The following is a 25,939-nucleotide window of genomic DNA, read 5'->3' on the forward strand; positions in this document are numbered from 1 at the left end:
AATAATAAGGAGAAATTGGTAGATAAATAGCTCAGCCTCCCAAGTCTCCCCTTGAGACAGCTCTGAGGAATGTTGTCTATTATATTCTAGACAGTCTCAGTTGTAGTAAAATCTCAGGCTTAGCATCTGTTTTTGGGCAATCCAAAGTAAGCTGCAAACAGAACATATTTTATTCTCTGAACTTGAAAATCTATGGTGTCACAGATAATAGTAGAAAAATCTGTATTTAGTTTAGAAAATGAGCATGTTATCTTGAAATTAGACCTGGGCCTATGCTCTATGATTTCTACTGTCCAATCTCAGTACAACCTTTAGTTAAAAATCTTTTATTGTGCTCTGATATAAAAGGCATTAATGCAAATTGCTATGAGGTTATCAATATGTATAGTATCTTTTCCTATTTATAAGAACATTTGATGTACATCTGAAGAGAATAGGGGAAAACATAAAAAGTTCAAAGATAATGTGTAAAATCATATACAGAATGTGAAGGTGTGAATGTTAAAAAGTAACACAAAAATAGAAACAGTGCATGCTGCAGGAGTTCAGAGAGGACGGCATAGGATGTAAGGTGTCTTAGAAAATACCGTGGAAGGGAATCCCAGATGGGCTAGGGGAGGTTTTCCAGGTAAGCAGGGAGGAAGTGTGTGTGGGGCATTCTGGGTCTGGCTGAGATAGAAGATTCTTCTACGGAAGCACTGAAGTTAAAAATATGTAGCTACACTGCCTCTAGGTTATGATGAGCCTGAATATCAGGCTTCGGCATTGGGGAGGTGAATACAATTTATTTTGTTTTGTTCTTAAATTTTTTTGAACAAAGTGCTAGCCTTCATTCATTTTCCTATTCACCTGTTCATGAAACAAATACTGACCTGCTCTACCTGAAGGTTTGCACTGGCTTTTGTCACCTGGTGAAGAGAAGAGGATTAGGGAAGAGGAAAGAATGGCTCGGAGCTTTGGTGACGGAGAAGTTAGGAAAACTAAGGGAGAACTGAGTTTGGTTTTAGACAAATTATGTATTTATTTAGTCATTCGTTCATTTTTCCAGACAGATTTAAGGCAAGCCACGCTGACCCATGTTCCAGTCTGGTGTGTTTTTGCAACATGAAGGGTCTTATACATTTATCATACCCTCTTACTCTATCTGTCTTCTCAGTTACTTTTCGAAAACCAATTTTCAAGGCACTTTTCATAGGGTTGAAGTTCTGGCTAGTGGCCAGCTTGGAATGGGGCAGTAAGAAGACTCCAGCCAGAGTCCGTCTGCCTTGGGCTTGGCCCCGGCCTCGCCTCTTCAGAGGCAGGGGCTTTTCCATCTTTCTCTGCTAGCAGATCAACAGGGGCCCTGGCTTGGATCAGGTCTGCAGAATCCAGGAGTGATGGGACAAATGGGCCTAAGGTGCTGGTCAAGAGCACTTTGTCAGGTGCGTTGACTTCACAAAGACTTTGATGTCATTTTGGTCTTGGAGATCTGGGGAAATATCCATGGGGTTGATGTTGCCACTCTTTATGGCATTTTAGGAGCTGTTACGAGGTTGTCAGTTACAGCTGCACCCGCACCCGTGTTAGAGGGTAGACTTCTCTTTGTCTTCACCCCCCACCCCTGTTATTTTGGTATATAAATGCCTGGTGATGTTTGTCCTGTTACATTGCGTGTGAACCCACAACAGCCAGAAGAATGCTTCTGAATCTGCCTTTAATGTATCCCAGCACTGTGTCAGCCAGATGATGGTGGCAAGTTAATGGGCTCTGTCTTAATGAGATAAATGTTAGCCTCCCAGGTCTGGAGATTGATGCTGGCTTTGTCTGTCAGCCTTACCTAAGTAGATATAAGAAGAGGCCATAGCTTTATGCTGACATATTTTCAGGTCCGTCAGCAGAGAGAAGCAGATGTCATGACCTGCTCCTGCTGGTCTATTCTTTGGGCTGTTCCAAGCCTCCCACACCCCCCCCCCATTCTTGGCAATGAAATGGGGCTCACTCATGTGGCTTAGAGGGCGTGCCTAGTCAAGTTCCATATTCACAGAGTTGCAACTTAATTCTAATATGCTGTCACCAAACAGGGTCTGAACATGTTCTGTCTTTCTCTCTCTCTTCCTCTTCGTTCCCTCCTTCCCTCTCTCTTTTAATCCAGCAGGATTGGGGACCCTGGAAATTATATTACACAAAGACCTAACACCTCCTGAAAGAACAAAAAATAGATAAGACTCTTGGCCTTACCTTTTTAAATATTTTGGCTTCATCCTTTCTCAATTCTTTCCCCCCTCTGTTCATTTCAATTACCACTGAGTGTTTCATGCTAGCTAATGACCACATCCTTCCCAGCCTTCCGTTGGGGTAACTTATTAATGTTTAGCAATGAGAAGAAAAGGGCAACAGCTCTATTAACACCACCAAATTGATTCATGATCAGACATAAACAGGGCACTGGGTAGGAGTTTTACAAGCACGAAAGGTTAATGGAGCAATCCTTCAGTCCGTTTCCCAAGCCCGCCTTCCTGAGGTGTTCTGACCTCCACCCCGAGTCATACAGCCCTTGCACAAAGAGCTTTTGGCATGGGTGGTATGTAGGTGGAAGTTATTTATGAACATGAACAGCTTTTTCAACTACTGAACAATTCTAAGAGTGCCCCTACATGTAGCCCTAGCTAGGTTTAGAATAATGCAATTATATAGTTAATTCAGCATTTATCTGGAAGAATGGTTTCCAATTTAAAAAGCTTGTTCATTTGAAACCAGCCCTTACTCATCCCACAGGGACTTTGATGCAGGCTCCGTTTGCTGGTGTCACACACCCCTGTGAAGCTCGTTTTCCAAACTGAACTAACTTAGTTGAGTCAGATCACAGTTCAATCAATTTCAGAATGAACAGCCATCAGGACAGAAGCCATACTTTCTATTACTGGTTAATTGCTTTGGTATAAATGTGATTAGCTAATCCTCCCAAGCCACAGAGACTTGAAAATAGTTCCTATGTGGTAATTCACTGGTAGGAAGAGCCAATCAACCAATGGCTCTCTTCCTCAACATGCCCCTTCTACGCACACTAAGCAGAGTCTGGATAACAGTTTTGCCTTCTTCCCTCTCCCCCAAATACGCTTTGTCTTGCATTTAGTTTTTTGGAGACACTCTGTCATTGATCTTCTTCCTGAGAGAGGACTCTGTTACAGTTTCAGAGAGGGACTCAAGGATGTCTTTCCTCACTGAATTTGGTGCCCGCCTCTGACTGAGGGTCGGTGGCATCCTTGCCACATTCCCACTGAAGGAACCTTGAAGACTTTACCTGCTGGGTGACTCATGTTGGAATTCTGTTGTGCATTTGAGATGGGCTGTTAGTTTTTCTTTGACTCACTGGGTAGAAGGTGGTATAATAAGGACCTCCTGAGCAGCATAATTCCTGTGTTGGGAACCAGGATGATCTGATTTATGTGCACTTCCTTAATAAGAGACCCTGAACACTGGATATAAATAAATTGGTGCTTGAAAATAAACTGTCACCAGGAATTATTCCCTGCAATGCAATAAACCAGCCTTGTTATTAATTCCGCTCGTGGAATCCTCAAAGCCACAAATCAAAATTGACCTTACCCCTGTCGACTGTGCTCAGCACATAAAGGAACAGGTTGCTCTTCGGGGCCATGGACTTAGAGTATCTCATCAGTGGAGAATTTTTTTCCTGAGCTGTTCTCAGGAAGAGCACATTACATATTTACATATCGTTACTAGCTGTCTGTAGGACAAAAGCTTATTGTGTAAGCTCTTTCTCTTCCTTCAAGAACATGAACCTATTATTACTTCCCCCCTCCCTTTTCCTCTTTCAAAATATAATACCCAGAGTTACTCTACTAATTCTATTGCCCAAATTAATACTCATAGTAGTAACAAACTCTTAGGTAGAGCTTACTATATGCTACCATAACCAAAAAGCCTATCAGGAGCTAATAAAATGACTTTGGAACAGCTTTGCTATGAGTAATTTGTTTGTGTCTGTTTGCTTTGATGCACAGTTAATAGGCCTCAAGCTATTGTACCTATTTAAAATTGAATTGGCCATTTGAGTATTCATTTTTATTCATATCATTAGCTACAGCTGTGAAACCACTGCTTACAATGTGTCCTTTTATTAATTCTTGTACTATCAACCGTCCAGCAGGTATTGCAGCTTAACTGGTTTTACCGGACCCGAGTCATTTGTTTAAAGAATGAGGACAGAATAAGAAAAATTGGGCTTCTCTTTCCACAGGAAGAATTCAGTCCCATTATAGGCAAACAGGCTGTTGTTGGGAAAGCTGCTACGGTGCCCAGGTGGATGCTGTGGGCTGATGCAATCTGAGCATCACTGCGTGAGCCCCTCCAACTCCAACCACAAGTGTGACTCGTCTGTCTCTGCAATCTCTGCCATCCTCAGACAGAATGGCGACAATATTGGTTCTCCTTAGAAAGCTCAGGGACTCCTGGGGTCATATATGAAGAAACCTGAACCCTAGAGAGCTACTCATTAGTAGACTGGCACACAATCAGACAAATCACCAAATGACTGCTATGTGAGAAATATGGTTGTCAACACTGTTCACTTCTACTTAACATCACCAATTAAAGGATGAAGCCTAATTAAAGATACTGGCCTAGACATGCGTGACCAAACCTGAGAAGACAGTCTGTCTGTAGACTGATTTGCACCTCACTGATTTCTCCATTTAACATAACGACTACAATAACTTAACTTGGTTTAAAAAAAAAAAAAAAAAGAAAGCAGATTCCAATCTTTCACCAATAAAATAGCTCAGGAATAGTAGCAAGACAGGACGGGGTTAAGAAAACCCTAAAAGGAGCAGAACAGCATACATGGTTTCCCAGACAGACGTGTTACCTTCTAACCCAGTACAGGCTGTTCTAGCACTTACACCTCAGTCCAGGCTGTCTGTACTTTACCCAGCCTGCCCTGAAATGCTTGTCAAAAAGGCAATCATTTGGTTTTATCAACATCTCCCAAGTTTCCCAAAGGGAAGGCTCTGTTCAAATTTCTTTCCAGACTGCTCACCATCTCAGCATTCTTGTAAAAGGTCAGTAGTCTTTCCACCTTCCAGGTTGGGCCTCTCTTAATAATAATAATAATAATAACAACAACGATGATGACAACAATATACGGAATGCTTACTAAGTCCCAGTAAGGGATGACTGCTTCTATCTATCTATCTATCTATCTATCTATCTATCTATCTATAATGTATCTATCATCTATCTATCTATCATCTATCTGTGTATGTCTATGTATTTATGTATCATCTATCTATGTATCTATTTGTCTGTCTATGTATCTATATATCTATCTGTCTATGTATGTATGTATGTATGTATGTATGTGTGTATCTGTCTATAATCTATTTTTCTATCTATCTAAATTACCTAGCAAATATTTATGTATGAGGATTTCCTGGATCTTCTCCTTTTCCTCCTCTTCCTCACAATAAGAAGAGTTCTGTCTTTACTTGTCTTCATTCTTGTGACTTGTGCAGCTTGGAGCAAAGGGTGAACGGGAGGACTAAAATACACCATGACAAGTTTCTTGAATCACATTGGAAGAGACAGAGCAGGTGAGAGAAGGAGGGACAAGAGAGACAAGAATCACGTGGTCAGGCTGGGTTTGCGTAAGGAGGAAGGGGTAGGGGTAGCTCATGAGATTGGGAGAGAAGACAGCGGTGTTTTCTCTCAGGCAGTGAGGGGATCTTCCCTGTGGCATTGTTTTGACGTCTCAACAAAATTTTTAAGTTTGCTTAGTTGAATTATTTTTGGGTGTTGAAAAGTGTTACTTCTCAGTGTGACTCTGTGCTCAAGCTCAACTATATTTATAGTTTATACACTCATCTCATTTATTTCTCACAATACTGATTTATTTCCCTTCCACTTTACAGATGAGAAGTCTGTGGCTTAGAAAGATGATGACACTTGGGCAGGTTGGCAATAGTTTAGTACTCATGGAGATTTATTATTATTATAATATGTGTCATGATAGATGAAGTGTTGTATGCCCAGACATACTAGAACATGTTAAAGAACTTCGTCTGCACTGACCTGTTTAATAACCTTGAAAGATTGTTGGGAGATTGTCTGCTGGGTCATACAGAGGACCTACTTGGTGCCTTCATTTCTCTGTCAGCTAATGCCTGTCTGAGTTATCACATATGGATTTAGAAGGGAAATTCAAGATTATCCTGGCATATGGGAGGTTTGTTCCTATCAATAGTAATTATTGTACTTTCTTTTCAGAAAAGAGAAATCATCATGTGATGATTAAAATTTCAATATAATTGTCTAAATAATATCCTGCAATACTTTGCTGATCTGCATAATGTTCTTTACTGGTTGCCAACAATTAAGTTACTTAGGGGAGAATCTAAAATGGTCTGTTACTCAAAATCTAAAATTTGCTTTTATGAACAGTAAGTTTTAATTTAATAATTGAAATTTAGGCACTGAGACCTCCACAATATTTATTCCTCAGATAAACATTTTTTTCTGACTGTTTAGAGGTGATCAAAGCAAGCCTCTGCGACCTAGGGGCAGAGACACTCTGCATACTTGCATTTGTAGCATGGGTTATGTTATTATTTTTATTTACAGGCAGGGAATTTAAAATATAGGGAGGTGAGATGATCCCTTCCTGTTCATGTGGAAGAATTGAGATTATCCTTAAGATTTGGCCAGAACTTCTTCTACGGGTGATCGAGAAGACATGCAGAAAAGATGAAAGACTCAGGAAACGACCTCCTGGGTGCATGGTCAGGTCCAGAGTATGTGATCTGCGGAGAGAAGTGGAGGTGTATGTGTGCAGGTGAGGATGCTTGGGACAGTCCTCTGGGTCTCACCGAGTGCTCCTCCTTGGAGAGAGGTCCCCCAGTAGAATGCTAGAGGGGCTATCTCAGGTGAGGCACTTCTCCTAGCTTACAGCCCTTTCCGGTGGGTCTGATGTCTCAGTGGGCCTGGTATTTCTATTAGTTTCATTATGTTGTTTTGTCATTGTACTCACAAAAATTAGAGGATCAAGGACCGTGCAGATACTCCAGGACTTTCAGCCTTTTGTCTAGCACATTTTCACCAATGAAATAAAAGTTGGTTTTGCATCTCATTTGCATAATTGAACAACTTTCTTTGACTTGTTTGCTTTTCTGATGTTCTTGTTTAATATAAAAAAATCAAATGCTTCTTTTTTATTGCATCATATTCATTTTGAAATATCCCCTAATTTTTGTGAGCAGTATATTTTCATTAAAACTCCACAAAGACAGGGGCAGTGTCTTCTAATTTAACTGTACCTTTACATTCCCACAAGAATTAAGTTTATTACATGAAAGATAAAAGGGGGATAATACAGAGGTTTTTATTTATTTTTTATTTATTTTTATTTTTATTTTTTTTTTCATTTTTCTGAAGCTGGAAACAGGGAGAGACAGTCAGACAGACTCCCACATGCGCCCGACCGGGATCCACCCGGCACGCCCACCAGGGGCGGTGCTCTGCCCCCCAGGGGGCGATGCTCTGCCCATCCTGGGCGTCACCATATTGCGACCAGAGCCACTCTAGCGCCTGAGGCAGAGGCCACAGAGCCATGCCCAGCGCCCGGGCCATCTTTGCTCCAATGGAGCCTCGGCTGCGGGAGGGGAAGAGAGAGACAGAGAGGAAGGTGCGGCGGAGGGGTGGAGAAGCAAATGGGCGCTTCTCCTGTGTGCCCTGGCCGGGAATCGAACCCGGGTCCTCCGCTAATACAGAGGTTTTTAAAGGGAAAACGGGCCAAGCACCTCATTTCTATCAGAGGGTAAAGTTTACCGTCACCACCCTTCCTAATCTAATGAGATTCGGTGGCAAAGCTTCCCATCTAATGTTTAAGAAAAGAATTAAGGAGACACTTTCCTTAAAGCTCATACTTTTCCGTTGACTATACTAAACATACAGAAGTACAGGATGCATGAAATAAAATAACAGAACCTTAGTTGAATTCTATAGGTAAATTATTTTAGTTTTTAGTACTTTAAGTTTGGTTTAGAAACATCTACTTTGAGGTATGGTAGGTTTTTCTCTTGTGTCCAGTGAAGCCCATAGAAATGTGAAGTAGGGTCCTGTTTTCTACGAGGTCTGCCGGTGGCCCCTCTGCACCCTCTTGCTAGGCACCTGGTAAGGAAGTGCTGAGGAAGCCATGGCGGTGTTGAGTTGAACGATTTCCTGGACGCTTATCACAGCATTTCGAATGTCACAGCGTTCGGGTTCGAATATCTTAGTAGAGTGCCCGCTGATGCCATTACAAAGAGATGCCTCATTAGAACTCTTCATATAATTCAGCACTAGTAACAGCTAACATCAAACATATTAAGCAGCAAACTCTGAACTCATGAGTGTAGTTTAGCTATTTAACCAAGTCTCTGGTTGGCACTGAGTCAGCCGAGGTTTAGGACGTTAGGTAACTTGCATATGATCACACAGCTGGTAAGAGATGGAGCTAGGATTTGAATCCAACTCAGTCTAATAACAGATCCCATTCTTTTAAACAGAGCTAAATGCCTTGTATATATGGGGATAGTGTTCCGTGATGCACATCCTAGGAAACACTATACTCGATAATTGCTAAGGTAGCTTTCAAGGTTGACATTTAACATTTTCTTCTTTAGATTTTATTTATTTATTTTTAGAGAGAGGGCAGAGAGGAAGAGAGAGAGAGAAAGAGAGTAGGGGAAGGAGCAGAAAGCATCAGCTTCAACTTCCATATGTGCCTTGACCAGGTAAGCCCAGGGATTTGAACCAGGGACCTCAGCATTCTAGGTCAACGCTTTATCCACTGCGCCACCACAGGTCAGGCAAGGTTGACATTTATGAGTCTAAGAAGTTTTGATATTTAAAATATGTATCCAGCATCTAGTCAGAATGGATACTTATGAAGCTGAATGGATGTCTTACCTGGTGTTTGCTTCCTGAATGTTATTCCTGAACCAACTACTCTTTTAATATTGGCACCCTTCTCAGAGGATACATCAAGGGTCTCTCATCCATGTGTACCTCCAACCAATGTGTTAGGACTGAGTATTAGGGCAAGCCGGGCTGTCACATGCAGGGTGACATCCGGCAGTTAGCACAGAGTGACTTCGAGGACCAGAGGCCACAATGGGTTCTGTGCTGTGTGATGCTGAATGGCGGTCCTTGTTTCTTTGTGGGAGAACAAGTCTACTTTCTCTGCAAAATTCTAAATAAGAGCCTTTGCTTTATAAATATTATTTTCCAAACTTTATCCAAGTGTTTTGAAACTTATTTTACAACTGAACCATGATGTTACCAAAGAATGCCTATTAATTCTGCTCAGAATTAGTATTTTGGGAAATGCTATGTAATCTAAAGTGTCTTCCCCTACTACGCATGCTCACTCATCCCCAACCACCTCACCTCATTTACATATGCAAAATTTGGATTTGAAGAGGCCAGGTGACTTTTCTAAGATTTCTCAGGCAAGTTTTGATAACTTGAGTTATCAAAATATTTACCATCTAGCCCAGTGTACTTTCCACTGTATCTATCTTCATAAAAATGATGACAGAGTTGTATACTTGCCCAGGGTATATCAAAAAGTGATAAAGGCAGGTAACAAATTAGTATTCTCAGTATGAGACCATTTAAAATCACCTTTGTGTATATGGATACCCACATGTATGCAAAGAAAAATATCTAAAATCCTATATGCCAAAATACTAACAGACAATTTTTTGGATAGTGGAATTATGTATAATTTTGGTTTCCTCCAAGCGCTTTTGATACTGCTGGAAATATTTTCTAGTGAGGGTGTACTGCCCTTACAATTAAAAGGAAAAGGCTATGAAGGAACTGTCATTTAGAAAGACAAAACAGAAGACCACGTCCAGGCCTGCCTCCTTTTTCCTAGTCCTCCACAATACCTGCTGATACCAGTGACAGGAACAACCCCAGGGGCCTCTAGAGACAATTCCTTCTGTCCCCACTCTCCCTGGGCTCACTTTTACCCAGGTCCTTGGTAATCCATTTTATACTTTTTGATACATTGCCTGTCTTTCCTTTTCAGCATATTTTCTCTGTCCACCATATTCTGTCCATCTTCCAAGGTCTATTGCATGACTCACCCCTGGGTAACTCAGACTTCCAGTGCCTTTGAAATCATCTCATTGACAAAGGGATGTTCTTCTCTGTTTTTGCAAGGTTTCATATCCCAAGGTTGGACACAGCGTCTGTTTTTTGGTCGTACCTTGTGTAAACGCATATGACGGAGGGAGGACGTGGGGAAGAAAATACAGGCTGCAGTTGTATCACCCAGCTGGGCTCCTTGACTTCTTAAGTAGGTTAGATCTTTCTGTTATTAGCCATTGTCCTCACTGCAATTATACATCATCAATACCGATCTCTTCAGGACTCAGTAAGAAGAGGCTCACCGTGTCAAGTGACTTGTCCAAAATCACAGACAGAAATCAAATGTGGGTTGGGGGTACTTTGTGATGTGAGAACTTGGGTGGCAGCCATCAGGGCAAATGGAAGTAAGCAAAGAAATGTAGAAGAGCCACTGAAGGCCCTGCAGTTCCTTGTGCAGCAGGGAGCTCCTCCAGGGCCAGGTTGAATGTTTGCAATGCCTGCACCCCCCCCCACCCCCAAAGCTCCATCCCAATGGCTCCAGTCAGATCATATCACATCACAGTGACACCAATGACCGGTCCTTTACCCCTCCCACCTCCAGGCTTTTGATGGAAGGAGATTAGAGGACGTGGAAAAATTATATCACCTCCAGGGAGAGGAGGAGTCATTTTGTGTTTTAGTTTCCGTGCATGAAAGCATGGATTCGCGAAGTCTGAATGTATTACCTGATACTGCAGCCACGCTCTCCCCTACTGGGAGTGCACTCATCAGCGAGACAGCATGCATTCTGCTTTCATCATCCTTAGGGGGCGCGTTTCATGGCCTGATTCCCACTGTCATCATGGTGACTCAGTCATAGAAGATAGACTTCAGCACCAACAGCCCAGGCCTCGTTTCTCCCGTGCCTGTGCAAACATGGAAAAATCCATAAAACTGTCCTCAGAGGTGACTGGGAAATGAGTCCGGCCACCCCCATCTGGAGGCGAGGAAAGGGGTAGTGGCCGTAATGGAGTGGGGTACTTCGCAATTGGGAGGCTCTTGAGCCACCATCAGCCCGTTTTTCTGACTCTTCTCTAGCGCTACCTAGGTGCAGAATAGGGGTTCAAACGGACAGAAGGAAAAGAGACGAAGTCTCACTTCACGGGCACTGGGAATAGTCCAGGTTCTGAGCATTAGAGATATGCTTCCATAACATCCTCAAAAGGAGGCTGGCTGGATTCTTTTCACTTGGGAAGTCAATTCTGAGGCTCAGAGGCAAAGGTCTGCCCAAGGTCACCTGGTTGGGGAGTAGTAGTAGTGTCCAGATTCTCATCGTGGGCTGACTCCAGTGGAGGAGCAGCCACGAGGGTGAAGGGAGCCGGCTGGAACTGCGCGCTTTGCCTCCAAACCCCATGTGCAGCGGGGCGAGGGCTCTGCTCCCGGCCCCCGGCGGGGAGTGGCCGCGCGTCAAGCCTGCTGGCCCGGAGCACCGTCAGTGCCCGCGCACTGCTCCGGACCTTGAAAGCAAGGTCAAGTTCCTTGCAACATTAAAAAAAAAAATGAGGTTTTGGGCTAAAAGAAAACTACAGGCGAGACAGAGTGAGATGTGGACAGAGCAGGCAGCCCCATTTGTCCTTTCCCTGGAAAAGGAAAGAAGCATTCACCAGTTCAACCTGGAAGCAGGTCAGTTCAGCAAAAATAGCACGAAAGCCGCTGGAGCGTGGACCACTATTTATCTGAGGCAAAACAACTGCTTGACTACATTTTATTTTCTCTTTTCCTTTGTTAGTTGCATTTATATTAAAAATAAACAACTCTTCCTGCTCCCATTTATTTACTCAGCAAATGTCTGTTATGCACCGACCCGGGCTGGGTGCTGGGTGCTCGGGTATCATGGACATGGTCCTTTCCCATGGAACTCGGCTCTCTTGCTTGCTTTCTCTGGCAGGCTGTGCTTGGGAAAACACCATTTTATTTTATGTATTTATTTATTTATTTATTATTTTCTATATATAGAGAGAGGAAGGAAGGGAAAGAAAGAGGGAGAAGCATCAACTCTTTGTTCCACGTACTTGTGCATCCACTGATTGCTTCTCACCCGTGTCTTGACCCTTGACCTGCCACCTCCGCACTCCTGGTCAGTGGATGCTCTATCCACTGCACCACCACCCGTCAGGAGGGAAAGGACGGTTTAAAGTATTTCCTAGAGGAGCAGACATTCAGAAACTGGCATGCAGTTTATCACTGAAAATTTTAAGAGTTTATCAAATAAATAAGGAATAGGCAACCTCAATTCTGTACATCTGCCTCCTCTTCCTTCTGCTTCGTCCCCTCCCTTCTCTCCTTCCTCACGTTCCTTTACCTTTGAAATAAACTCATGCTGGCCACCCGAAAAGCAGTGGTAGCCAAGTCATGAGAGTTTCCAGCTTTGATAAATGTAGTCAAATTTCACAATGGGAACAATTAGAAAGAAACTCCTCTACTTTTAGCACCAGTATAAACATTGCAATTTGTGCATTAAATTGTTTTTGTTTTGAGTTCCATAGTAGGGGAGGGGGCTTGTAATATTATTCAGAATGCAGGGGGTCTCTAAAAGTCATACTGTGCTCTGGAGTATAAAGTCAATATGAACAGCATAACAGCTTCCAAAGACAGAAAACCAGGGAACATTGGGTCCTTTGTTGGGTCTTTGTGCATGGACACTGGGTAGTTTGGAGAAGTCCCTTTTGTCTCCCAGACTGGAATTTGTCACCTCCGGTTGGCTTCCTGTCTCTTCCATTCTCTTCTTCCCCAGTCAGCTCCTCCCTCCTGCTCACCTTGCTCAGGGTCCCATGTGACTGTCTTGGGCTTTTTACACACAACAAACCTCATGGGCCCAGCACCCATCACAGGCCACTATAAGAAAGTGACTTGAAATTGGAGGTAGTCACGTTACTATTGCCCTCTTAAATTTCTACAATGTCATCTGAATTCTGAAATGATCTGCTTCTCGCCATCAAAAACCTCATCTCTATTAGAGAGGTGCAGGTAACAGCTCAGGCAGACCGCCGGGTCAATGAGACCTCCCTCTGTGGGTAAAATACCCCACATTTTGTCTGAAAACAATCAAATAAAAAGGATGATTGGATTTTGTTCTGCTAGTTTTCTTTCTGAATGAAGAGTAGAAATGTGCAATATATATGTAGCCAGGCAGTCAGCCATTTAATGTAATAAATCTCTCTATTGAGAACCTCTCTAAAAAATTATCTACCTTGACAAGGAAATTTGAGATAAATTTATTATGAAAGAGTTGTGTGATAGGAATAAATCGGTAACAATACCGCCAAGCCACCACCAAGGCATGCGCAAGAACTTATAAGTGCAAATGTCAGAAATTGTATGGATATGTTTATGGCATAGATTGTGATGTTTTCATGAATGTATACTAATTTCTGAACTCATCCAGTTGTATATGTTAAATATGTACGGCATTTTGTATGTCAATCATACTTTAATAAAATAATATGAAAAATAGATGTCAAGAATTTTGTATACCTTTACAAACTCTTAACAGAGTATCTCATATACTCAGAAGAATATGCATAAATAACTATCTTTCTCATTCCCAATCAACTCAGAGAATAGACCAGCAGTTCTATTTATGGCTATTCGTTTTCTTTCTTCTCTTGGCTACTCTTTAATTAAATAAAATTTTGAGTTATAACCCAAAATCTAGTGCTTGGAATTCAACACATTGTCAGTATGAGATGACATTTCCATACGGAAAACGACCAATGATTTGCAGCCCGGGGAGCTGGCATGAGTATTCTCTAACCATCATCCGTGCACCTGCTCAATGACTCTTGTCCAGGGTAATGAGCTCCTCAGTACAGAATGCCTTTTTTTCTTATTTCCAAGTGGAGACAATTTGGTCAAATACCCATCAGGGGACAACCAACTGGTCGTCCAAAGCTGGGGGAGAAATAATTGTCCCTAGAGCCAGCTTAGGTAAACAGCAGATGGGAACCTGGTGCTGGGCTGGAGACAGCTCTGAGGTGCCAAAATTTTCTCCATCTTTCATCATAATTTTCCCATGTCCTTTACACTTGCTAGTACTATATTAAGGATGATTTTATTTAAATATTTTCTTTCCCCTCCCAAAGCCTTCGGTTAATTTATAGCTTCAAATTGTGTGAGCCACAAGTACCATGACCCCACCTGATGGTGTCCTGAAGAGGACCAAGGGACGGGCACTCAGCGGATAGTGAGTGCTTTTCCTTGCACCTGGCACCTGCCAGGTGGTTCTCTCCCAGGGGGGACAAGGTTGTCCTGGACAGTTGAAGGTCCAGAAAGGGAGGAGAGTAAAGATCCAATCATGCCTGTGGAGCATTTTGTGTCTTTCCTAAACATTTCTGCCTCATGGAACCCCATTATCGGAGGAGAGTGTGAAAATTTTTGCTGCTTCAAGTGGCAGATATTTTCAGTAAATTGAATTAGTGCTGTTTCCAAATTTAACCTTGGAGAACTACCGACAGGCCAATTCTTTATGAGTTCCCTAGTTTGGTTTTATAATCTAATCCCACCGGAGTACCAAGCAAACATTTGGTTCACTTCAACTCAGCAAACCTTTCTTGGGTTTATTGCTCTCTTATGGAAAACAAATTAGTTACACATGTACTTTTCTTAACTGACAAACATGTATTCAGGATTTGCTGTATGCTAGGAAACAATCAAATGTTCAAAGGGCTTTACAAATATTAACTCATTTAATTTATAACCACTCTATAAGGTAAGTACTGTTAATATTCCTTTAAGGGAGGCAACTCTGGCACAGACAGGTTAAGCAACTTGCTTGAGGCTGCAGAGCCAGCAGCGCGTGGCAAAGCTGGGACTCGGACTCAGTCAGCCCCACTCTAGAGTTTGCTCTCTTGGGAGATGCCTTGCCAACTCGGCATTAACTCCTATCTTCGACATTTGCTTTTCTCTGATACATGTTTCCAGAGGCTTTGAGGGTGCTGAGAAGCTAAATATTTTTCTAATATTATGATGCTTGTAATTAATTGGTGCTGAATAAAAACATTAAACATAGGTTAAGACTTTAACTTATCTGACTCCTCAAATGACTTACAGACTTTTGGATCAATGTGGACATGAATAGTCTTTATCTATTACAGAAACTCTCAGGGCTTCTTCCTTAATCTTGTTTTTATTTTTATTTTTTATCCTCCCTCATCATATTTTCTGTTTCTCCTTTTCAAGGACATTTATTTCCCAAGGTACTCAGATATTCACAATGTCTGAATACTGTGCCTTTTATTATTTGAAATCATATTAACACATCCATGTTAAGAGGATTTGGAGCCCAAATTCAGTGACAAAGAAGTGCCAATCCTGTAAGATACAAACCCACAAGGTTCTCCTTAAATCACTTGGTATATACTCCTCTTAAATCGATCTTTGCAATTCGGTTTGACCAGGTAGTTGCTAAGGTAACACAAGATAACATTATTAAAATTCTCTCTCTCTTTCTCCTTTATTCCCTCTTTCCCCCTCTAATCCCCCCCCCGCCAGTAGATTACCTCCAGATATCAAGTGTGTCCTCCCTTCCCCCACACCCAGTAGCAGCGTCTTCTTTGTCCTGTTCTGTGAAGTTTTTAGTCCCACCCGTTCCTGACTCCAGTGGAGGATCACTTGGCCTTTTTAGAAAACAGATCTAAGTCTAGTGGACTCTCCGAGTGGTGAAAGTTTTCACTACTCTTGCATTTTGTTTTGGTAATTGACAGTATGCCTACTGGGATAGAGAGAATGAGTTATTTCCTCATTGAGGAAAATCCCAAAGTTTGGGCTGCTGGGGTACACCCTGAATGGCACAGAAGATTTTTTAAACAACCTTCCCTTACCAACCATTTGCATTTTAGAGCATACAAAGCTTCTAAAAAGCATTTTCTTTACATAGAAAAATGCACTAACTGTAATGAGGTGAAAGTAAGGAGGATGAGGATATTGATCTTTAAAATTAAACAATTTCTGAAAAAAATATAAGAGTAGAGTAGACTAGGATAGAGACTCTTGTCCTACATCACTATATTAGTTTGCAAGGGCTGTCATAACAAAATTCCACAGACTGAGTGGCTTAAAAAACAAATTTATTTTTTCCTACTCTGGAGATTAGAGGTTCAAGATCAAGGTTTCAGCAGATTTTGTTTCTTCTGAGGCCTCTCTCCTTGACTTGCAGTGGTGGCTGTCTCACTGTGTCCCCACCTGGTCCTTCCTCTGTGCTTCCACACCCCTGGTGCCTTAGAACAGCCTTGTTTTGACTTGGTCTGGCTATTTCTTTAAAAGCTCTGTCTCCAAATACAGTCATGTTCTGAGGTTATAGTTTAGGGGTTAAGGGTTCAATATGTGAAATTTTGGGGGATACAATTCAACTCAAAGGAAACATCTAGAGATGCTTGTTGAAATATGCTTTTAAAATATATGTCCCGTCTTAGAAGACAGCTCTAAACATTCCTGTGAGCCATAGATAGAGAAGTAGCTCAAAGCTAAAGGAATTGTCTTCCATCGAAGATGGTGGATTGGGGTGCCGAGTGTGGGGGGGAGGAGGAACAAAGCTCAGGTTTAAATGTCTTCCCAGGGAGAGATGACAAGAGATCGGAGGCGAGGAGGGGATCCAGCAATGGTGGGAAGTGGGTGCTGAAACCCTGAAGGACTGCTACCGCCCAAGAACAGGGAGACTGGGCGGACTCAGCATGTGGTTTGGGGAAAACACAAGACATTTCTTTCTCTTCCAGTTTTGAGTCAATTAAAAACAAATCCCCTTGGCCCTGGCCAGTTGGCTCAGTGGTAGAGCGTTGGCCTGGCATGCAGAAGTCCCGGGTTCGATTCCCAGCCAGGGCACACAGGAGAAGCGCCCATCTGCTTCTCCACCCCTCCCCCTCTCCTTCCTCTCTGTCTCTCTCTTCCCCTCCCGCAGCCGAGGCTCCATTGGAGCAAAGATGGCCCAGGCGCTGGGGATGGCTCCTTGGCCTCTGTCCCAGGGGCTAGAGTGGCTCTGGTCGCGACAGAGCGACGCCCGGGAGGGGCAGAGCATCGCCCCCTGGTGGGCGTGCCGGGTGGATCCCGGTCAGGCGCATGCGGGAGTCTCTCTGACTGTCTATCCCCGTTTCCAGCTTCAGGAAAAAAAAAAAAATCCCCTTGAATAAGATTGGAGTCTAACTCGATCCTACCTAAATAGTACTTGAATCCCTAGGTTGAGAAATTAACAAACATTATCCCCTTATGAATGATACTCATGGGGTGATTGGGGGAAGATAATGCAAACTGTTTGGAAGCAACACTTGAACAATCCAGAGCCCCTCTCCAGCACTGTGTTGGAGGACCAGCTAGTTATTAAGAAAAAATAAATATAAAGACACATATTGGAAAGAAAGAAGTAAAACGGATACCTTTTGTAGTAAACCAAGCTATGATACCCAAAAGTCTAACCAATGGGGCATAGAAACTTTTTGAATACATTATAAAGTCTTCTTGAAGAGCAGTAAAGGCCTGAATAAATAAAGAGGAGTGTGATGTTAAAGGTGGGAAGAAAGAGTTCAACATAATGAAGATGACAGATCTCCCAAAGTTATTCTATCAATTAATGCAATCCCAATCAAAGTCTCAGTATATTTCTTCAATGGTCTGACCAATGTACTCTAAATTCATATGAAAGAATGAAACTCCAAGACTAGCCAAGGCAATTTTGACCAAGAAAGGGAAGTAGAAGGGTGAGAACTATCCTACCCCAATATGCAAAGCAAGTGGTTGATAAATTTTGCAAGGCCCTAGAGTTCGCAAAAAGGCAGAGCAAGGATAAAACCCTGGTTTATGCTGCTGCCAAGAATACATACACTCTTATCTTCACTCAGTGCTCCTCAAGGACATCTAAGTCACAATTTAAAGCCATTTCTGGGATTGATAAAATGGAAAGTGGGCAAATAAAGGAACCGTCAGGGACAAGGAAGTTGTTTATGAGAAGAGCAAGCTGATAAATTTGTTGACTAGATTGAACCTGCATTATGAATAATTATTCCAAAGTTCAGAGTTATGAAAGTGTTTGAAAATAATATATACTTTCTATTATCTATAAGGACATTGAATAAGGATAAAAAATACAATAAGTATATTTAAAAGAATGCATAAATTATTTCATACATAGGTGGGATATAAAAGCAAGACTAAGAGACATTGATAAGAGTGTGGTGGTTATGGTGGGGGAGGGGGAGAGGGGAAAGGGGAGGGGGAGGGGCACAAAGAAAACTAGATAGAAGGTGACGGAGGACAATCTGACTTTGGGTGATGGGTATGCTACATAATTGAATGACAAGATAACCTGGACATGTTTTCTTTGAACATATGTACCCTGATTTATTGATGTCACCCTAGTAAAATTAATAAAATAAATAAAATAAAAAATAAAAGAATGCATAAGGCCTTAGCCGGTTGTTTCAGTGGATAAAACATCAGCCTGGTGTGCAGATGTCCCAGGTTTGATCCCCAGTCAGGCCACACAGGAAAAGTGACCATCTGCTTCTCTTCCCCTCCCTTTTCCCCATCTCTCTTTCTTCCTCTCCCACAGCCAGTGGCTCAGTTGGTCTGAGTATCAGCCTCAAGTGCTGAGGATAGCTTGGTTGATTTGAGCATCAGCCCCAGATGGGTTGCTGGTTGGATACTGGTCAGGGAGCAAGTGAGAGTCTGTCTCCCTATCTCCCCTCCTCTCGCTTAAAAAAAAAGATTTAAAAAAAAGTAAAAAATAATATATATATAAGTAACTCTTGAAACAAGGTTGATAACTTTATATGAATTAAAAAAATATATTTGAAAAATATATTAAAAAATCAAAATGTGTATTTGGAAGAATCTAAGTTGTATATCCCTTCATGAATGATACTAAGAATTATAATAAATATGTAAACAAAACTATGTCATTACATCCAACTTGTTTTATCGGTGGATAACTAGGATGTGAGATCTCAGTGATCAGAACACCTGAGTTGACTTGAATCTGAATTTTTGTTGAAATCAGGTGATATTAGAATGTGCAAATATTTAAATTTTCCTTTCATCTGTTTTCGGCCAACTAGTTTTTGTTTTTAAAGATCTGCTAAACATCCAATGCTATAATATTTCAGACTATTAAAATATATATATAATTCACAGTCTCAACCAACCCTCAGATTTCTTATATTTTAGAGATAGGTCCAGAACACCATTGGAAAGGAATTAAGGATTGAACAGTGTGGATCTGACAAATTTTATGAAAGAGATGCACAGACAGAAATGTGAGCAGTAAAGAATTTAGTCCATTCTCTTTCAGGGTCCTGATATTAGACATATTTCCCCGTGTTTTAGATGTTGTTGCTGGGAAGGTCTTTGCTTCACCTTGGGACAGCATATGGAGATCAGGGATCTACTTGGTGGGTAGGATTCAACTGAAAAAAAACAAAGAGTAGGTGGGGAAAAGTGTCTCCATCTATGAACTTAATGACTAGTAGGGTTTGACTACCTTTGGCCTCAGATCATGGAGTTAATTGGTTACATGTTTGCATACAGAGTGGCTGCCTGAGTTAATTTAGTAAAAACAAATAACTTGCAGACCATGTAGAGGTGATGTGACACAATGAGGGGAGGGGGAGAAAGACCCACAGTGCAGAAATAATGTCATTTGCATCTGTGTCCCATGGCCCGGCCTATTGTCTGTAGTTATCCTGCTATAGAAGGATAAACTCATTCCTGAGAACTGTAGGTGCCACTTGCCACTGAGGAGCAGGAGAGATTGGATGGCCAAGCACGGCAGGCCTGGTGGCAGGCGTGGCAGAAGCCCCGCCGTCCGAGAGGTCTAACCTGTTGGCTGACCAGCAAGGGAGAGTGTTTGGCAGGTAAGCGCAGGCAATTAAATTCCTTTGCATCTTTTCTTGTTCACCTTCCCATTTCTAAGGAAAACTGAGAGTAGAATAATCTTGTTTCATTGCAGCCTCTGAAATTGGCTGGTTAGGAAGATGAGGAACACTGAATTTATGCCTGTGATCTATATAGGTTGTTGTATTGCCTTGGGCTAGGATTTCTATAATGGCCAGGTCACTCTAAAAGATGTGTGCGTAGGGGCTGAGGAAGAGTCAGACAGACACAGTAGATCATATACACCATGTTAGTGACACACGTTTTCTTCTATTCTCTTTTGTTATATCCTCTCATTAATGTACATCCAGAAGTTTCTTCTCATTCTGTGGACATAAATTCAATATAAAGAGAAGCCCAAAGCTTATGTTCAGACACTTTAATATGCTATTTGAATTCTGAAAACCAATACATAGATGATGACAGACTGTTAGGCAGTAGTGAGCTGAAACCACACCTGAGGGGACTTTTCTTTTCTCAATCTCGTGTTATTCTATCTCCACGCACCTGCTGAGCCTGTCCAGCCAGTCTGACACGAGACCGGCCTGGCACAAGACCAGGCTCCACTGTGGCAAAGTTTCCATGGCTGCCCTGCCCCAAGCATCCACGGCCCCCTTACCCAAGTACTCACGGCCTCCTCCGAGAAGCCGCCGTCACAGGCTTGTGCAGTGCGGATCTGTGCCGTGGCCTGCCTGCTCTCCTAAATGCCAGGGAAAAGATCGGTCAACTCATGTGCAACAATTAGCTGCTAATCAGAGAGTACTTAATATTAATGTGTCACTCTCTTCCAGTATTTTTTTTTCCCCTTGGGATGTCTCCAAGGATTTTTCAGAGGCCTGAGATGGATTCTTCGGTCACCAACTCTATCTTCTTGCCTTACTAGGTAAAGCAAAAGGCAAGGGAATACTTCTTCACAGTCTGATCAAATAACACCGTGAGCCTCTCTCTTGGTATGGAGCCTAGTGTCAGCATCTGCTGCTAGCTACTATTTCCTGGAGTGGGAAGGAGGAAGGTGACCCAGGAATTCAGCTGGGGACCTGAGAAGGCACACTCGCGACTGCCCTGGGAAACGGTTTTTGTAATGCCAGCATTAGCAATGAAAGCAGCTCCCAGGGCGGGCAGCCACCCAAGTGATGGGAATGGGTATTCCTTCCTGGGCCCTCAGGAAGCCCACAGTGGGTAATAACACAAGTGTCACATGTAGAGAGCTCTGCAATTTTACAATGTGCTATTTCACTGTTTCACTTGATTTTCATAATTTTCCAGCAGGGTATGTCTACAAAGGAATAATGACACCATTAGTGTTAACTACAGAGTTGAGAAAGAAAGAGATCTAGTGGACATCTTCTATATCACCCTGAAATGTCCCCACTGTTGTTCTTGTCATGTGCGTGCATGTCAGTGTTCTGTCTGATGATTGGTCCTGGGGAATGGCTCTTGTTCATATTGGATGAATTGGTATCTCTGGGACGTTGCTGTCGTGGAGGTTTAAGAGAGCTGCCTTCAAGCCCTCAGAGAGCTCTGCGTCTACCGTTTTCTCCTACAGTCTAGTCATACCTCTGACAGGGGCAGGGATCTTAGGTGTGGGCCAGAAGACACTTACAGTTCTGGAACTTCTCCACCCGCCAGTTCTCTCCTCGCATAGAGTGACACTTCATGGAGTTAACTCAAAAATTCTGAAAACTAGCATGCCTCTTTTAAACCAGACCAGGTCTGTCTCTGGCTATGGTTTCATGCTTCAGAGAGTGTCTGGTCTGCCATATGTTGGGTTGTGTCACTGTTAAGCAAAAGAGGATGCTGAATGGGTCTGGTTGTTTAGAACATCCTACTTACTTGGCCCTTGGTATTATTACTCTGGCTTCCCATCTGCTTCTGAGTACAGCTCTTGGATCTGATTCTGATTCTGAAAGTTCTGAGAACCACCCTCATTGGGCCCTGACTCAATATGCGGTGCCCAGAGCTTCCTTCTGGTTGAGGAGTTTTCATTCAATTATGTTGAACTCAATTCATTAGACATTTTGAGCATGTGAGAAGAGTTATATTTAGGTTGATAGTGGACTTAAAAGTAGAACTCTATCCCAGCTAAAGCTGTATATCCTAGATACTATTTCTTTTCTCTCCAGATCTCTTCACCCTCTTTTCCCTTTCCATGGGCTTCAGATGGCTGACTATTAAATAATTCATTAATGGGCTTCTGTGTTCTGAAACTTACAAATGGGTTTGACAATAGAGGTACCTTGAGAGGACATAGGAAAGTGATGGTTGGGGTGTCTTGACCTGGATCTCTCTCTGAGCATGCTTTGGGATGGGTGAGTCCCTTTCCTGTAGGTCCTTGTTCTTCTCAGTCAGCTTTCATTACACTCTTCTCCTACCAGATTCTGATACTGGTCCTCATCCATATATTTTGCTGCCTATGTGGGGTAACAGTTCTTCAGCTGTCACTGGCCTTGAGACACTACATCATACTCTGTATTTCTCTATACCTCATCCACATGGTCTCATTATAAATAAACTCCATTGAATTATCCCAGGTGGACTGTGCCATCGGTTTCCTGTTGATACTCTGACAGATACACTGTGTGACACTGTGTGAGATAGGACTAGTCACTTGGTAGGACTAGTTACCCCAAATATAATATGACAGGTTTAAAGCAGATAATATCCTTGTCAGCTGTAAGTTTGCTTGGCAATGTTAGGACTGCCAAATATACTTTCTTCTTTGGGAGCTTCAGGTCTCATTGAAGAGATTATCTACATACCTATGAAATGCAGATTAGAACTAAACGTGAGATTAGGGTGTATGTGTGCTCTGAGAATTCAGAAATGGGCAAGGTCAGTGGGAACAGTGAATGGTCAAAGGAAACATGGATCTGCCCATGAATTCAGCCCCAACAGCAAAGAACCACCTGTTGGTGGATTTTCTAATCTAGATCCAAGACGGATGTTGTCTTCGAGGCTGTGCCAAGCAGAAAGCCTGTGTGGAGCTATTCCAAGGAGCCGCGCTATATTGGTTCATCTTAGACTGGGCCGCCTGGAAATGATTTACTCTTGAGACTGAACTCAGGCACCTGGCATGATAAAATGCATAACTTCTAGGATTTCTTGGATTAAAATATTCTTTTAAAAAAATGTAGGAAAAAACAGAGGATTAGAATTCAGTATGAGAGGCTGGAGTTCTAATCTTAATTGGCATTAATTAGCCATACCTGAAATGTTTTAATCTGAAAATACTTCCTTTATTTTATATTATAGGTGTACTTCTATTGTTTCCCTTTGGCTCAGAAATGTTAAAGACATAAACACTGACAGAAGAATAATATAATAAGCACCACACAGGTTTAAAAATCAGTTGAGTCCATAGTGTATCCTTCCCCAGTTGGATACTTCTTTTCCCTACACAGATAATTCCTACTCCTTCTTTCCACCAGCCAGCCCCAATCGAGAGCCAAGGCCAAGATGGACAAATTGCTTTGCCACCTCCCTTGATACAGGGAATTCTCACTTTCATTGAGAGTATAGGACTACACTCAAGCCCTCTGGGGGTCTTAGCTTTATGTGAACACTGCTTACTTAGGCCCAGACCTTTTTCCTATACTTAGGGCCAGCCCAAAGCCCTACATTTTTATATCAGTATATATTCTCAAGACATCCAAAGCTTTAGTCCTGGCTTAACCTGCTCAATTCTATCTGCTCTTTGGTTAGGTTTTGACTGTTGGAGATTTTCCTTATATTCTTATGAGCTCAGCTGTGCATTTTTAAAATAGAATATTTTAAAAATATTTTCACCTGATCAGGTGGTGGCACAGTGAATAAAGCATCAGACTGGGACTCAGAGGACCCAGGTTCAAAACTCCAAGGTCACTGGCTTGAGCATGGGTTCATCTGGCTTGAGTGTGGAGTCACTCGCTTGAGCGTGAGATCATAGACATGACCCCATGATCAGTGGATTGAGCCCAAAGGTTACTGGCTTGAAGCCCAAGGTCACTGGCTTGAGCCTAAGGTCACTGGATTGAGCAAGGGGTCACTTGCTCTGCTGTAGCCACCAGTCAAAGCACATATGAGAAAGCAATCAATGAGCAACTAAGGTGCCACAACAAAGAATTGATGCTTCTCATCTCTCTTCCTTCCTGTCTATCTGTCTCTAACTGTCCCTTTCTCTGTCTCTGTCACACATGTACACACACACACACAAATATATATATATGTACATATATATATAATATATATATATATCATGTATTTCTTTGGTAGTAGGTGACCTTTGAGACACTCTGGGTTACCATGTTGTAAATCGCAGAAACACGGCATTCTGCTTAGACCCAAGAATTATTCACAGTGAAGTTTGAAAACCCTTCTCTCACCCCAAAGGCAAGATGACTGTTGCCTGAATTATTTATAAAAATAGAGAAACTTTTGTAGCCCAGAATCTAATTCAGCTAACCTAAATCTGCTGCAATTTAAGACACTGACAGTCAGAAATGAATGATGGAAAGTAAAATAATAGTCTCTTCGACAGTTCTCTAGAACTTTTCACTTAAATGTTCTCAAAAGTGGGGACCATTCTTTAAAAAAAAACACATACACATCCATTTGAGTTTATCGGAGCCAGAGAGTGTCTTGCTTATTTTTACCTCTCTGATGATGTTTAACTCGTTTCTTTTCCCACTGAAGTTGTTCAATATGTCCATGCTGATTTGCTTTGTATTGACTCTTCCAAGTCCAATGCCAACGCAAAATGGTGCTGATGCTTTCTTTTGTTTTGCGTGTCCAAATACTGAAACTGAGCCCGCTCTCAGCAATCTCTTTTTTTTATGTTGTACAGGATTTATTACTTTTATGATCTAATCTTGGGTTCATTCCCTTGCAGAATATTTGCTTGGCTCATAGAAAATAAATAACTTTTAACTAGCGAGTTGTTTTTCAGTTATATGCAATCTCATGTGGTCAAGTGTTAACAGACCAAAAATGAGTAAGAACGTGGAGGGCGTATTTGACCACAATTTAAACCCATCCTGAACAATTCCGAGCAGAAGACAATACAAATAGTCTGGTACAATAAAAAGGCTTTTGAAAAAAATTTTTTCTCAGTAAGTATAAAACAACACATGTGAACGGGGGACTCAGAGTGCTGTGTTGCCGCCCTAGAACCACAGCCAGACCAGCTGCGGCCATAGCTCTTCCAGCTGCTGACAGTGCACAGTGTCCTCTTATTTAATGGAGCAGCTGCTGCCCATGTGACGAAGGGGACAGCCTTGACCCTTCCAGCCAGCCTCATGTTGAACAGCAGCAAAGGCAGTGATAATGGCGATGAGAAAAGGGCAGGGGCTGGAACATGTCCCTCCCTCCTCCTCTGTCCACAGCGCAGACATGGAGAAGCTTCTTTTGGCTGCACAGCGTGGCCCAGGACAGAGCAGGTCAGGGAGCAGGTCTCCCTGTGACTGCCCTTCCCTACAAGAAGATACACATGTTTGATGTGGAAATGCACTACTGCAGGGACCAGAGCTCTGCTAGAAGATGTTGTAGAAGGAGAGAAGGAAGTTGATGCTTTGGGGAAAAGTGTAGACTGAGTGTCCGACTGGTCTAGTGAGCCTGGAGACGTTGCATCTAGGAGTTCACTTCAGGCCCCTAAACATTCTGTTTCTTTAAGCATGAGGAAAAGTGGATCCATGAGGAAAATGAGATTTTCCCTGCAGTATTGCTTGAGGTGTCTGCTCCATCTCTCTTCCTTCCTCATGTTCTGGTTCTGGGAGGAGGCATCTCCATTGGAGACACCGGCAAGCTTTTGCGAGAACCTGCTGCAGGAAGAGTGTGGGACCCTGGAAGAGGTGTATTGACACAGTAGTTGATTTGAACTTGGGGCCATTGTAAGCATGACCCAACCTACATCCCTATTTTTATGTTTCCAAGCTCC

At 42.3% G+C, this 25,939-nt stretch overlaps 1 protein-coding gene and 1 pseudogene across 2 annotated transcripts in view; both read left to right on the top strand.

The window, feature by feature from the left end:
* The window catches only part of PLCXD3 (phosphatidylinositol specific phospholipase C X domain containing 3), a 175,859-nt gene that overhangs the window by 61,876 nt on the left and 88,044 nt on the right, over positions 1–25,939 (top strand). The gene's annotated exons all lie outside the window — the stretch shown is intronic.
* Positions 25,302–25,870, top strand: LOC136389734 (BCL2/adenovirus E1B 19 kDa protein-interacting protein 3-like pseudogene; annotated as a pseudogene).

The sequence above is a fragment of the Saccopteryx leptura genome, chromosome 1 (assembly GCF_036850995.1).
Source record: "Saccopteryx leptura isolate mSacLep1 chromosome 1, mSacLep1_pri_phased_curated, whole genome shotgun sequence".
NCBI lineage: Eukaryota > Metazoa > Chordata > Mammalia > Chiroptera > Emballonuridae > Saccopteryx > Saccopteryx leptura.